Consider the following 16,045-nt stretch of genomic DNA (forward strand, 5'->3'; position numbering starts at 1 on the left):
TTTTTGTGGTTTTGTGATGCTGCAGATGCTTTGTTGACATCCTGTTTGAGGTTAAAACTACCTTTATAAGTCTTCAGATTTTGCAGTTGTCAGTACACTGGCATTAAAAGGAGGTGTATTGACACACGATGTGTTTACATACACTCTGCACACTTAGATATATTCTGTACGTGTTTGCCTGTACGATGTTTTTGCTGATGTCTCCATATTGCAGCCCCTAAGCGCGGGTGTCTGTTTCACCTAATTGAAGGTCAATATTTGCATGAGCATTCCTACAGATAACTTTCCTAGCTTGGCCTAGACAGAAGACAGAGCGACTGCTGTACTTCAATAAAATCAAAGTGCCTGTCATATCCCAGTGTAACACTGTCAGATGTATCTCTTCACGCTACATTGGTGCTGTTCCAAAGCAAAAGGTCTTTCCTTGCTTGCAATAAGTGCAGGGGATACGGGGGGTGGGAAATCTTCCTGGTTTGATTTTGTCGAACAGGTTTGATTTATTTAGGCAAGGTCTAAAATTTGCAAAGATTACAGGTTATTTTGTTAAATATGTCCAGGAACTGATTCAGAGGAACTTTTTTTTTCACTTGGATAATTCACCAACTTGTGGCAGTCTCCCTAATCTGATATCGTTTTTTGTCAGGCTTTAAATGAAATAAATCCAGAAAAATGTAAAAACAAAACTTGTTTTTGTAGCACAGCTTTGAGTCACTGTTTTTAATAGTCAATCTAAGTCAAGTTAAGCTTTTAAAATAGCTCCATGTGATCAACAAACCCGTGTTTTTCACAGGCAAACAGAAAAATGATCACCCTGGCTGTCATTGTAAAATTCCACCAGTTCACAGACCCGTGTTTTCCTGTTTATTGAGGAATTAGCGTTATTATAGGTGTGCTTCACTTTCTGGCTTGGCCTCTAAATGAGGAGGGAGCTAAACAGTGGGCTTTCTGACACTCTGATTGTCTAACTGCTTGCATTTTGTTGCCTCATTTTAGAAGCAGACGGATGCAGTTTGGCCCTGAAAACTTTGGGCTGTGACAGAAATCTGTTTGTCTTCTTAGCCTGAAATAATGTTTTAGTTTCTTGTTTGTTTGTTTTTTTTTAAGTTTAAATTTTAAATTTCAGGTCTCAAAACCACGTTTGCTTTTTTTAGGTGTCTGTGTGAAAAGCCTCATAAATCCTTACTGAGACGAGTTTATCCGTCAGCCTCAGAATTAACCAGAAGGCCTGGAAGTATGTGAAGGATGTCCACAACACGCCGTGGCTTTAGTGAAGTAATCTCATGACACATTTGTGACACAATCTGAGCGGATCAGCAGGCAAAGCACGCGCCCCATTATTAGGGGATGTGTGGAAAGAAGGAAGAAAACTGTGTCTTTTACATTTTGGCTCTTTTTTTGTTACACAATTGTAAATATATTTCTTTCTGCACTTATCATAATGACCACGAGGTATTTGAGACACACACACGCACACATACGCACACGACTGTCTGTACCATGCTTCCTCTAGAAACTTCCTCACCCTGGGAGAGGATACTCCCTTCCCTCTCTCCGCCTCCTGCCAGTGCAAAACCCCAGAGCTGCTGACGCAGACTCACCCAGTGTAATTGGGAAAATAAACAGATGATAGAGAATGGGGGGAAAAAAAAGCATGTGGATGTTTATCCACAACTGGATGCTAAAAGTCTTGGCTTTCCCGGGAGCTAAGATGAATGAGATGTGGGTAAAGTTGGGAGGAGACCCCTCCCAAAACACAGGGAAAAGTGTTGAGGCTGAAAATCCTGCAAAATAAATCTATCCATCCATTCCTTATTCGCCCCTTTTAAAGGATTTGCAGTACTATTCAGCTAGCGGCACGCAGCGGTGAAATTAAATTAACTGGGTGTTATAAGTCAAGTCATAATTAAGGATTTGCCACCATAACAAAAGCAGACGACTGCGGGAGACATGAGAGCGTTTATTTTTGGAGGGAAAAGACAGAGATTGCTGCAGGAAGCTCTTCCTAAGTCTGAGATGTTACAGTGGTTTTTATTATGTAATCCTGCTGTCCTCAACAACCTCAAACAGTCAGCAGTCCCAATGTTTGCACCCAGGTAGTCCCCCACCTCCTCCCTGTTTTTTCTCCCAGCTTTGCTCCGTCAGCACAGTGCTAGGGAGCAGCCCCAGCTTAGTCACTGCAAACGCTGTTTTGTTTTTTCTCATCAACATTCTGCAACTCTAATATGCTTAATGGTAGTGCCCTTTTCCTCTGAGGACCCCCACCTTCTCCTCCCCGTGCCTTCTATGTCAGCTTAATGACAGGTTTCCCAGCCAGGAAAGAGGCCAGAGCTAAAGGAAAAGTTGGGTCATTAAAGCAGTCTTACACCGTCACAGGGGTCCTCTGGCTCAGTTGGATTCATGCCATATTTCAGTCTGACACCAGCTTCCACAGAGAGCGCTTGAGATGCATGGCTGGAAGCATGCGTTGAAGTAAAAGACAGAGGGAGAGTCCTTTTCTCTTTGTTTCGCCAGGCCCAGTCTCTGTTTCGCACTCTCTCAACAGCCTCCAGGTTTTAGTGGATGCTCACAGCAAATCTGAGAAGCTGATATTCACGAGCTGGAGTGGCAGGGGCTGGATTCCCACTCGCAGCCCCCTAAGTAGAGTGTCCATTACTGTGGGAGTGCCTAAATAACACAGAAGAAGGAGATCAGGAGAAACCCTAGTGAGGGTTTGGGAGAGGACGGGGGCTGGAGGGTGTAGAATGGAGAGCTGCATTCTCCACTGAGATTGTAAACCCGGACTGAAATTGCTCTGCAGGATTCGATGGTTAGGTGCATGGCGTGCACTGTCTTATGAGTGCGAGCTGTGCGTGTTGCAAGGATAGAAACTCTCTTTCACTGGTTACAGTTGTAACTACTGTTCACGTTGAGCATGGCGAAACACGTGTCATAGGTTAACTGCTGTTTTCATCAAGAAGTTGAAAACGTTTTTTTCTTCTCAACTTTTTCTTCTTTCTTTCTTCCTTTTTTTTTTTTTGAAGCACTAAACCCAGGAGCTGTGGTTTGTTTTGTTGAGGGTACCGGTGTTTTACCCCATCAATCTATGTAATGCACAGTTTATTGCTTTTCTGTGTAACTACAGTGTTATCAGATTATCCCCAGTGCAGTTTTTCATGGTGAATAGTGTGCTGCATTGTATTCTGCCTCTCATTTGCCAAGGCCTGCTGACTGTGTGTCATCAAAACGCGCCCAAATAGCGACGTTATCATTTTAAAGCCAAAGGTTGTAAAATGCAGCAGGTTCTTCTATGGGTGGGAGTGCAGTAACACACTTTCTACTGTAACTGCTTAACACCCTGTTACTGAAACCGTCCAATTCAGTAATCTGTTTCACATTTTAGTTAAGATTTAAGTTAAGATTCATGCCGAAGCTGACAACACATGCCAAACCACAGTTGCTGTACTCACAGGCTGGGCAGGTCTGCAAACTGATGTTCATTTTTTTAATCTATCAGTTTATGTTTATGGTATCGGTACAGGAAGTGTTCTCGCTGACTTTCAATCAGTCGTCACTCGTCCACTTGTCTTTCGCTCCATCTTCTCAATCAGAGCCGCCTTGATTTCGCCGTTTTTGCAGAGAAACTGTTTTACTTCGACGGTATGCACAGTCGATGTTTTCTTTTTTTTGAGTCAGACTGCTACAGTAATGAAAGTTATCCTATCTGAGAGTCGGCAGATTCGATTTTCTGTCTTTAGATTAGATTTTCACTCTCAGTTTAGCGGCTCACTGGAGGGCACATCTTGCCATTTGTTTGAATTTTGTGGGTTCAGACTTATGACTTGCTCATCAGCTTTTTACATGGTCTCTAAACAAGTTTCCGTACTTTTAGAAAACTCTGTCTATCTGTTACCGGAGTACACGGCCCGTTTTCATCTTTTACTCTTTTCACGACGACATTAGACACTCGGGTCCAGTTCAACCAAAATAAACCTTATTTTGGTTGAACTGATTTGTTTAAAAAAAATGCATTTAATTGAACTCTGGTGCTGTTCTCAATTCATGTGCTTTCTTTTAGTTGAAACTAGACTGGATCTGTAGAAGCTGACCATAAAAACCAATGAATCAAACATGCTCTTCATCAGGGTTTCCCTTATTTTTCAGCTTTCTAGAAAATGAGCAGACTTTAGTGACTTATTGATTGTTTAGCTTGTAGTGCGAATGCAAACACTTGCACTTGTCTGTGTTACAGACTGAAAAGAAGACAGAAAATCAAGTCTGTATCTTTTAATCTTTGTTCCACGTTCTCCTACCTCACAATATTGACACTCTGGCAAACACCGCCTTACTGCGTTATACGTAAATACTTTATTCAGCTAGAAGAGTAACCTTCACACCATGCAGTAAACCTTCAAGGCTGCATGATGACTAAAAAAAAAGTTGATCTAAATCTAATATCAAAAATAGCTCCTCCTCAAATCAAGGGCACAGATTTGTTTTGTAAATTTAGAGTTTGTTGAGTTTTCTGAGAGGTTAATCTAAAAGTGCTCTCTGGGTCCAGCAGTGTGAATTGGAATGGTAAATAAATGGCCTGTATTTGTATAGCGCTTTTCTAGTCCCTAAGGACCCCAAAGCGCTTTACACAACCTGTCACACACACATTCACACACTGGTGATGGCAAGCTACATTGTAGCCACAGCCACCCTGGGGCGCACTGACAGAGGCGAGGCTGCCGGACAACTGACCACCACCAGTAGGTAACAGGTGAAGTGTCTTGCCCAAGGACACAACGACCGAGACTGTCTAAGCCGGGGCTCGAACCGGCAACCTTCCGATTACAAGGCGAACTCCCAACTCTTGAGCCACGATCTCCCAGAATGGGGAAAATTAAATCAGACAATCTGTCCAGCGTGCATGAAAAAGCATCTCCTCCTGTCCAACTATGATATAAAAGCTTAGCATGTAAGCTTGTTACATGGAAGCCGTCCAGTTAGAGCTTTTCTTTTCCTTAGAAGAGCAGTTCAGCAGTTTGGAAACACACTTATGAGCCTTCAGTGGATATTTAAAGTCGGAGTCGTTTGTTATGGTAAAATGCTTTAGTATAATACAGACACACAGTCAGTCACAGCTCTGTCCAGTAATAAAAACCTGCCTGATTTTTAAACAGGTTAAACAAATCACTGTTTTAAGGAGATGCCTTATGAGCTTTGTGAGAGGTGCCGAAACTGAAACAGCCCATCCGACCTTCGTACCCTTTTAAGCTGATTGGCTTTAAGCTGTAGCCTCATGTTCAATGGTTAGATATGAGCGTGGTATCATGTTCCCTGAAACCGCTTTAACCGCATGTTTAGTCTGGAAGACACCTGTCAGCTTATCACGCTGAGCTTCACCTCTCAGTTAGCCTGCCATCCAATTATTGTTGAGCGTGCAGGATTTCCCCATCATCCAGTGATGATTTTAACCACCTTATTTGCTTCATTTCTCACTGCTGTCTCTACAGTTTATGCTGCACAGAGCTTTGCTCCTTCACCTGGTCTGTGAAACTCCAAGGGGATCTCTGATTGGTTGCTATTTATAGGACTTTGTCCCTAAACACTTTGATTTAATCTGCAGGGTTGGAAAAGCCTCTGTGTTCATGCCACTAAGTATCTATGTACTTATTTAAAAGGTGGACGGTACGCAAAGCAAATGGTGCCAGGCAGCTAGTTTCTTCCAAATTCTCCGGTGGAACCGGAGTACCACATTTAAACAGGGAGATGTAAGAGTCTGAGTTTTGTGACTTGCATTGTCAAGGTGTTGTTTTCAGGTGTTGTTGTGCCTGTGTTAAACTGCAGTAAGAGTATTGGTTACGATAGCATTTAATTAATTGGTGATAGAATTGATACTTTTGCTTCGTCATGCACTCTATCATGCTCGATTCTCACAGAAAACATTGTGAGCGGTAACATAATGATCCGCTGTGTGTATACTGAGACAGAGAAGCCTGTGAAGCCCGGCTTAGGGCAAGTTCAGAGACCGTGCTTCAACCTGGATTGGATGACAAATCAACCGTACATAACCAGAGAAGAACTAGCAGGAAATCAATGTGTCTGTCCACCTATCCTACATCAATACAGTGTCTCATTTGCTCACCATATGCCTGTTGTTTTTGCTGTCTTTCTCTCCTTCTTGTTCTTTCCCTTTTCCCCCCTCTCATCCTCTCTCTATTTTCTCGCTCTCTCTGCAGTGTGGTTCTTTGAAAGCACACTGCAGACAGCATCTCTATTTTAAGGACACCTTTGTTTCTCTGCTTTGTATTCAAATGATCAGGCTCGCAGGCAGAAGGATGCAACTCTGGAGACGGGAGGGATGGAGGGAGAGGAGGGAGAAGAGGTGGCGAGCTGGCTTTTGGAGTCAGGTTTCCCTTAGAGTAGATCTTTACGGGCCGATAACAAATGGAGGAATGCACAGTTAATACCCCTAAAGCGGGTCACATGACCTTTGGGCTCAATTACCTCTAGTTTGGGTGGTCAGGAGAGAGAATAATGCTCATCTACAGCGCGTGTGTCACATACCGTAAACACACAATATGACACTTCATGAGCAGCGTGTCTTTGTAGTGATACGGCAGCGTTACCATGTGCGGCCATCCCAAACGGCCAAACTAGACTGTACATCCCAGCGTGAGTGAGTGTAGCCAGTGACACATTTCGGTCTGTCTGGGGCATTTGGTTTGCAGGAGTTTTTGCCATGGTTCATCTAAAGCGTAAACAAAGGCATCACACATAAATTCTGGATCTCTCACACACTTGTTAATAGCAAATTACCTCCGTAAAGTAGCACTCAGGTTTTGGTATTGGAATGAGAGACAAGTGCAAGTGTTTGCTCAATGCTGGCACTTTGTTTCTAAGCAGCGTGCAAGTGTTGACACACTCATCTTGACATCTTAATTCTTCCTACCACGTGTTTACAGTACAGTGAAGCTATGTTTCTTTAGCTCTCTAGGGTTTTCAGCTGGAAAGACGAGATGAACGCAGGGAAAGCAGCACGATGATTATGCACGTTTGTTCTCATTAAACCTTCAGTATATCCATATTCCATCTGTCTTGTGTTATCAGACTGGATATGATTTCATCAAGCAAAAACGACAAGCTTTCCAGTTGAAAACTTACAGTATAGTGAGATAAAAACATATCAGGGCAGGTAGATGCTTTATTTGATGCTCTGGTTTGGTTTAAATACAATCTGAATACATTTCTTTACTTTCAGCGCAACGGTGGTCAAATATTTCTGTATTTATTCATTGTGACAATTGTTTTTCACCTTGTTAGTGTGCAAGGAGTGCGGCCGATTGGCAGCCTGTCCCAAGGTCTCGCCCTATGATAACTTTACCCTCCCTCGGACCTTAAATTGGATACGCTGATGCTGGATGGACTGATGGATGTTTGTGGGCATCATTCAGTTTCCAGGTTTTGGAAAGGTGGTTTGTGGCATTTGATCGCAGATGTTGAGGATGGGGTGCAATGCTGACAGCGTTAATACTCACGGAGCTGGGAAAATTAAAAATCTCATCACTGTCATTCATAATTGCTTAAGGGAAAAGTAAAAACTTATAACACTTTTCTGCATCTGTACATGTTCATGACTCCACACAGAAAACGTGCAGTTTGACTTTTTGTCTCGATTTCCGTGCGTGATTGACTAACTGTTTCATTCAGACCGGGGGCATTGGTCTCAAGACACAGAGGCTGAATATTGTAAATGCATTTGACAGCCTTTTAAAGTTGGTCTCAGATGGCAAATAGATCATTGAGGACAGGTTGTAGGCACTTTACGAAAACACGAAATGACCACATGCGAGAGCCTTCTCTCTCTCTCTGTCCCTGCCTTTCTCCTACGCATTTGCACATTCTGTTCTTCTCTGTCTTGTTATTCTGCGTCTCGCACTCTTTCCTTCTCTCTCCATAACACACACCTCCACTTTCAGAGAAATAAACACACAAACAGACGGGTTGTGGCACACGGCGTTTGTATATAAGCGCATCGGGTCTGGAGGCTGACGAGGCGTTGATGCGTCAGGAGAGGCTCTGTTGACAGGCCACTAATGCAGCGTGGCACCAAGCAGAATGGTCAGCAGGGCCTCGCAGTGGAGGAGGGAGAGTAAACTGTAAACCGACACTTAGACTGAATGGAGTTGTTTGTCACTGTGGGTAGCAATTACTTGGCCTGGGCTAGCTTTGAGTAAACTCCCTGATCAGAAGAATGCCCTTCTGCCAACCGAGCAACAGGAAGGTGGGGACCGAGGTTTGCTGTGTTGATACTTTCTGTAGGCCAACTGTCATGTTTGAACACACTCAGGGTGAGCGTCCACCTGTTGACTCTTCCCCCGTGTCTGTGTTTGTGTAGGCCTCAGTAAAAGCACGAGCAGCTCCAGCATGGCGGCGTGAATTAACAAAATAACCCCTTACTTAGATGTGCAGATAAAGCTTGACGCCGGGTCACGCACCAAGCAGCCAGCGCTAAGTCGTACCTGTTGCAGCTTCACACAGGATGCAGTACAGCAGCTGCAAAAAGAGGAACTAGCACCGGCTTTTCCATCGCTGGGGAGCAATCCACTTGGGTGACTTCATCGAGAAAAATAGATCGATTCAGCAAAAACAAAAGTAACCACACCAAGGGATCGCTGTCACAAGATAAAAAATCGCTTGATGTGGGAATCTGTAAACGCAATCAGGGTACTCGTTGACTATAGCATATTTCCCCCCTCATTGTTGGGTAATCTGAGAACTTTCTAACCTTTTTATACAGGTAACCTGCCAAGAGATTCAGGTGGATGCTTTTCACGTGCTCGTCACATGGCTTTAATACCAAGAGCTGCATCTTTGTCCCCTTTCCTTTCAATTAACTGGACACCTTCATCTCATCGCAGGTTTGCCTCGAGCCAACACTTTTCAGTTCGCACCACGACTAAGAGAGCAAATTTAAAGCAGCCAAGTGTGAACGGCGGGTACGGTGGGCTGCGTGGGAGACTGTGCACTGTGATCTTGACATCTACGCATCACTGAAACTTGTGAGCGCTGGGAGGACAGCTTTTGAAAATGTCAGTTCCTCTTTCTATATTTATCTGCTCAAGCTAACCCCTCCCTCCCTCCCTCCCTCCACAATGCTTTGTCACTCTTTTATGTCATTTGCATGCTGCAAGTTATGCATTCAGATGTGTGGCACTGAGCTGTCCGAAGACAGGTTTTGTTTCTTTTTTTCCGTTTGTTTCACTTCTGTTACAGTAACTCCCCATTCAGCTCACTGTGAAGTTGTTACATGTCAGAAGACCCTTTTTGCCTTTGAAGTGTGAGTCAAAATGATCTCAGAAGACTTTTACTAATACTGTGCAGATATATAATAACCGGGTTTAGCCGTTACACTAGAAATTGCAAATGATATATTGCCTCTATATATGGTAACACTTACCAATGAGCACCAAGCTGCTTTCCATAATCACTACCCTCTGCAGCCATGCGGACGCGATTTCCTGGTAGCTGTCCTCACAATATAAAGCTTACTTTGTCAGATATATAGACACTGGCACTTAATGATGCTACAGCAGCGTGGTAAAGAAAAAGATAATGAGTATGCTGTGAGTGGCTAAAGTTTACCTTCTTTTGTTTCTCAGAAAAGTTAGAGGAATAGCCAGCAAGAAAGGGATTTAGTATTATATTATTTAATATTTAGATTATTTGTTTAAAAAATAAAATGCAGAGGTGCTGAGTGGGAAAAAAAGGCTATGAATGCTTTGCAGGGTCGGATATCACATCTGCTCTGGGTATGTATCGATCGGCATTAACAAAAGACTTGCATGTTCAACTCCATTAGCTGGCCGCTTGGTTCCCTTTCTGTAACTGCTCATTATAAGATCAATGGGGTTTTTTGATACTTTGGATTTGTAAATTTGGCTTTGCTACACTATATGGACAAAAGTACAGCTATTAATCTTTGAAGTCAGGTGTTTTCAGTCCCATCGCCACTGAGTGTCTTTACAAACATTTGTGAAAGGATAGGTCAATCTAAAGAGCTCATTGGATTCGATTCAGTTCATTGGTGGCATAAAACTGATCATTTTCTTCAAGTTTTCTTTAGATGTTGAAATGATTACAGTGTCGTCTGCATACCTCAGGTTATTAATGAGGCGCCACTGACCACAATTCCTGGCTTCATTCAATCTTGCACATGATGTACTCGCTGTACAGAGAAAATAGGCCAGGTGGCAGCACACACCCTTGCCGTACACCTCTTCTGATGTTGACAAATTCTCCAATTTCATTGTTGCTTCTGATTGCCGGACTTTGTTCCTAGTAAAACTTCTCCATAATTCTGAGGTCTTTTCCATCATCGTTCAAAGCTAATAATAACTTGATCAAATGTTTATGGCTTCACATAATCAAAACATAAGTACAGATCTTTTTGGACTTGAGTTGCTATTTCTGCAGGAGTTCTCAATATTTATATAGCGTTTGTTGTTCTTTTGCCATCGTCCAGAGCTCCTCTGGCATTAACATCAGAACAGAAACTGAGTGCAGGGAGCTTCATGGCGTGACTTTCATGCTCCTATAGGTGGAGCAGCACTTCTGTCAATACAGTTTATTTCCTTATTCCTGTTGAATGCCAACAAGCAGGTACCCTCGGGAAAAACATGTCCAAAATAGTTATGCTGACAGTTTGTTTTAGATTTATGGATATTTTTCATCGATCAGATATTTATTGATTTAAACCACACATTTATTTTGCTGCTTCAGGCGACATTAGCAGCCACTGGTGGAAGGCACACAAATCTCCAACTGAACTCTTAGTGTAGATGCAAACTGTTTGTTTGGCCCATAGTACTGTGGTCCAAATGTGCTAAAATGTAGCAATTTCACGTTTTCAGGAAGTGCCTACAACCTGACCTCGACATCCGAATAATATCGCATCAGCATCTTAGTTTGCGATGGATGGATGGACATTTAGAAATGGATGTTGCATTTTAAACTTTGGGTATCACATTAACTGCTGGAGCCTTTGCATGTGGAGTTTCTCCAGGTACAGTTTCCTTTGCTTCCCTCCAGCTTAATGACATGCAGGTTACTTTCGCTGCATGCAGCCCTGAATGTCAGAGCAGTGAACAGGGCAGGCAGCAGATTATCATCACAAAGCATGTATAACATTATTTAACTCAGGTTAATTGAAGATTCTAAATCGGCCATACGCGTGGATGTAAGCCTGAATGACTGTGCTGCTCTATAATGAGCCAGTGTTCGTTGCCCAGGAGGTACCCAACCCCTGGCCCATCATCAGCTGGGAAAGGTTTAACTCCCCTGCCACCTTAGTGGGATAAGCAGTTCAGAGAATGGATGCATGTTTACACTAAGCCAAGGGATTGTCCAGCAATCCTTTTTCCTTTTAAAATGACTCCATTTGACCTCAGCTGAGCAGTGCTCACTGTTTATTGGAGTCCTACAGTCAGGAGTATAACCTGACGTGTGGCCTGTCAGAGATATTGCTGTGATTAAACTTGTCATACAAAGTTTATATTCTGAAGTGGAGGCTGAGCATGAAACAGTGACACAGTCAGAGTGTATTTTTTTTATTAATGACCAGATTTAATGGTTTAGTTCTCAAAAGGCACTCTTCTTCTTTGTTTTGTTTTTTTGTCTTCCAAATATAAACAAACAGGTAGATCAACACCGAGCCACTGCAGCTTTTGTAGAGTAGGTACGCTCCCTCTTTAAATGACTCTTATTTCTATCATAATACCACAGCTTTATGGACAGAGGGGTTCAGTTTACTGGAAGACCACAAGTCTGAAATAATCTGCCCGTGGAACAGAGAGAACCCTCTCTACATACTACCGTGTTTGCCCACTTTACTGCCTATGTCTGCAGTTTATGAGGTGAAAGTCCAAAAATATGCCATCTGTATGGTTGTCTGTAAATGCGCAAACCACTCATTTGGTCTAAATTATAGTCTGCGGCCGATTCAAAACGGCACTGTGTTTCTTATAATACAATGTTTGCATTTTAGGTGTTTCTTGTCCCTGCATTATGTTATAAATGAAGGTGTCTGCAGTACACATGAAGCTGCCTCGTGTGACCGTACCACAGGGGAGCCTTTGTTTCCATTTACTGTAAATGAGCGCAGCTTTGCATACTGTAAGTCTCGCTTGCTTTGGGCCCGTGGGTAGTATACGGTTACCATTTATTATAGCCTAATGAAAGCTTTATGTCCCACCTTCACAGTTACTACACTTCCCAATTTCATTCACTTTTCAAAATATGATCTGTCCTGTTCTCCTTAAGCCATCCTAGCTTTCTTTCTTGCTCCAAATCCGACTGTTTATCTGCTGCTCGTTCCCTGGCCTCACTAATCATTAGGTCTGCGTAAAGCGACTTCCCTGTCAATCACTGCCATAGTGGCAGTTTTGTTCCCAGGCGTCAGCCTCCACCCCCGACATCCCCACCTTCCCGTCAGAAGTCTTCAGTCTTAGGAACAGAGGACAAAGGGATGACGGATGGGTGAAGGTCCCTCACAGGGAAGTACAGTATAGAAGGTGCGTGCTGTAAATGGTGACAATGAGCACATTCAGGGAGACACAATACAGTGCCTCGGCCAGCAGCCTGTGAGAGTAGCCCAGCATCAGGCTAGCACAGTCCCCCTACAGCAGTCAGCCGCACAGAGCCAGGGGTAATCACCAAGTCCTGAACAAAACTGCTATTGAATGCGACCAAATAAAACAAGAGAGGAAACACGAACCAGAGGAGGAAGAATGGGGAGACATGTGGACAATCCAGCCGTGGTGCATGTGGAAGAGGTGACGTAAGCAAAAAAAAAAGTGAAGAGCGGAATAAAAAGATGGTGTGTGGCAGAGAAGGTTGAAAGGAGAAGCATAAAAAGAAATATGGAGAGCAATTAGAGCTGGAGACAATCATCTTTTTCCAGGCGGTGAATCCCAACCAGGTCAGCACGTGTTGCTGGCCTGCATGGATCCATGTTCTCTCTGCCTGCCTTCTGATCAGCGGGCCAGCCATCCGCTCGTTCTGTGTGCCGGCTCGACGCCGTGCGAGTGTGTTTATTTTAGAGTGTGTGACTCACACTTCCTGTGCTCTGCCAGTGAGGCAAAGCTCTGTGGAACAGCAGGACCTCCGTTCATTCTAAATTCTCTCTTTCTCTTTCTGTTTCTCTCTCCCTCGTGTTGCACTGCTGATAGGCCTAGCCCGAGTTCTGCGTAATGCGGGGGCTTGCTTGAATGGATGCCACTCTGGAATTCATTTACAGATGCGGCACAGTGGCACTCTGGCTGGAACTGGAAGGTTTACGTAAACGAGACACGTCCATGTCAGCAAAAGATTTGTCACTTAGGAACGAAGGCTGCTGCTGTGGCACAGTTGCCACTACAATAAGATAAGTTTGTAGATAAGGAGGCGATAATTGCAAGGAATCGCCTCCAGGGTTCTGCGTTGCAGGGGAAAACCCCGTGCAAGACCTGTTTGTAATCCTGTCTGTCGCGGTGTGCTACAGCCGCGCAATGTGACGAGTTAAAGAAACAGCAGCCGACGATCCTGTCCTGATCGTGTAAGCCGGAGGGTTTTGGTTTCACTGTGACGGTTCTGTTGGCACTAAGAAATGTGGCAATTAATGATGTTACTGCAATGAGGCGATTTTCTTTTTCAGATGCTCTGTGAGTGTGAGTCGCCTTTACTTTCTTCTCGCCACATCTTTTTCCTCCTCCCTTTGCATTTGTACAGTGGAAACATTCATTTAGTGTCTTTCTCGCTCCCTCTTTCTCCATCTCTCCTTTTTTGCTTCACCCCAAGCCTCTCCCTCTCTCCCTCTCTCTCTCTCCGTCTCTCACTGCAATACACCCACTCAAACAGTCATATCCGCTCTCACTCTCTGGCTCTCCCAGCTTGTCTCACAGTGCCTGTGAAGCGTCTCTAAGGGGGAAGACCAGACTGCTCTGTCAGGTAATCTAAACTCTGTCTGTTTCTTTCCCTCTCACGCTCTCTCTCTTTCTCTATTTGCACCCCACTCACCCTATCCTTTTCTTCCAGCCTTCCTCTCTTATTTTGATCCATCTAATCCATTTAATCTTCCTCGTTTCACCTTCTCTTTCCCTCATCATTACTTTAGTGTACTTGTTAGCCACAGCAAACAGGCTAGTTAGTTATTAAGAGTCACATTGTTGGTTATTGTGTTTGAAATGTTTTTTATTGAAATTTAAAAGTTTAGTTTCTTATTTTTGAGTAGTCAATAACCAGAAGAGTATTTTTTTTTTAGTTGAAGGATTCAAGTAGTTGTCAATAAGTCTTTTTCTGTCTCATTAAGCAAATTACAGTATGCAGACATTACGATACAACTTACAGATTTAGTTAATGTCAGAGTCTCCCTCACCATCTGAGTCTCTGAGGAAGTTTTGTGGAAAAGTGGATGTAAGTGTAGGTTGTCGCCAATTAAAGGTGAAGACTTCTGAGTCAAATTCTGGGTTATAATTCAAACTAAGTCGCTACAAAAGAAACAGATGATTTAAATCCGAGAAGGTGTCAGCCATAAATAAAACAATGCAAACCTGGCAGCCTGCAATTAAGCCCAAGTTGTAGTCAGTTAATTGTTGTGGTTGATTTTTGTGAGCAGAGCGGCAGATTTTGTGCTGCCAGAGATGTAATTCAAACACGGAGGTGTGCATTACCCAGCTGAGCTCTCCCTTGTTTGATTTAAAGACCGGTATTGACCTGCAGTTCGCTGGCTTGTGTTTAATCAAAATGAACACGGCGACAGTTTGTGAACTGCCAGTCTTGTTGAAGCCCTGCGAAATCCTTCTTTACACCCAGAGGTACGGCGATCCCAGCGCGTCCCGCAAAGAGCTCAGCGAGGGAGGGAGTGAGTGAGTGAGGACTCTGGTATGTGGTGTTTTGTCAGACAGCGTTCTCCTTACCACGCGGCTGACAGCGCTGACATCCCTTGGCGAGTGTGATTTTCAGCATCCGTGGGTTTTTTCCCCCCTCTTGTCTATCAAATCAAACTATTCCTGCCTACGTTTCAGACTATTGTAGCATTTTGGGTCCAAGTTTGATCGACAGCTTTTGGCGATGATGGCAGGGGTATTAGGACTTTTCTCATTTTCCAGTTACCTTACAATTTTAGGAATGCAGTAAAACATCTGTGAATGCTGAAAATGATCAATTATTGGTTCAAGCTGTCACTAAAAAGAGGTGGGTCAGGGGTGGGAGGGGTGGAGTTAGATGTCAAGGGTCATGCCAACTTCTCAGTGCGTGCACAGGCCAAGCAGTACCTCTCCTCACTTCCTGCTGCCAGTGTGCGTCTGTAGTCAGAGAGGATGCTGGGAGATAAATTTAGACCTCCAGCTCCCTCTCCATCTGCCATTGCTCAGAGTAGGCTGGTTTCCATGGGAACCTGCACCAGGCTGCTGCCAGTAAGAAAGAATGGGATGGGGTGAGATCTGTGTGTTTGTGTGTTTGAAGGGTATGACAGCAGATTTTTTTTAGACAGCACGTAAAAAGGTTTATTAGTTATCAGAGTGCAAAGTATTCCTATGCATTAATCTTATCCGTCATAACCAGCTACATGAATATGTCAGAGTCTCGATGAGGATATGACGAAGGAACACAAAACCCTCCTCGTGGGTCAAGTTTGAACTTTTGACAAAGCTCCTGTGGTGGTTATTGAGCTAAGTGACGGATATACTGAAAGTCAGAATGAAAGTTAGTTGCGTTGCTGTACATGTTAATCGAAACCAGTACAGGAAAAAAAAAAAGTAATTAACGGCCAAACATATTATTTTGCAGATATTTACCGTTATTTGAAAGACAAGTTATCTGAAATAATGTTTTTCTCTGGAATTTTAGCATTTACTTATATATAGATAAAAAAAAAAGGTAAAGCTGCAATGTGTAACCACAGCTAAGTACATGCATTTTCTGGTGAGGGTTTTACAGTTTTAGAAGTATAACTGCTGGGCAGAGATGATGAGTGGAGACAGGGTGTGACGGTGTGTGACAGCACGTGGGTGTGTGTGTGTGTGTGTGTGTGTGTGTGTGTGTG

The 16,045-nt window shown here is 43.5% G+C and overlaps 1 protein-coding gene across 5 annotated transcripts in view; it reads left to right on the top strand.

Moving 5' to 3' along the window:
• Window positions 1-16,045, top strand: part of LOC102289871 (transcription factor HIVEP3) — a 38,318-nt gene that overhangs the window by 4,722 nt on the left and 17,551 nt on the right. Inside the window, exons 2-3 of one of the 5 annotated variants that reach the window (XM_042213496.1) lie at window positions 8,886-9,056; window positions 13,893-13,950. The exons of 1 other annotated variant lie outside the window; for it this stretch is intronic. The gene's annotated coding sequence lies outside the window, so the exon portion shown is untranslated. The remainder of the gene's footprint in view (window positions 1-8,885; window positions 9,057-13,892; window positions 13,951-16,045) is intronic. 3 more of the 5 variants (XM_014341006.2, XM_014341007.2, XM_042213497.1) reach the window with 3 other exon arrangements.

Source organism: Haplochromis burtoni, unplaced genomic scaffold, assembly GCF_018398535.1.
Source record: "Haplochromis burtoni strain Fernald_Lab_line unplaced genomic scaffold, NCSU_Asbu1 Contig_446, whole genome shotgun sequence".
Classification (NCBI taxonomy): domain Eukaryota; kingdom Metazoa; phylum Chordata; class Actinopteri; order Cichliformes; family Cichlidae; genus Haplochromis; species Haplochromis burtoni.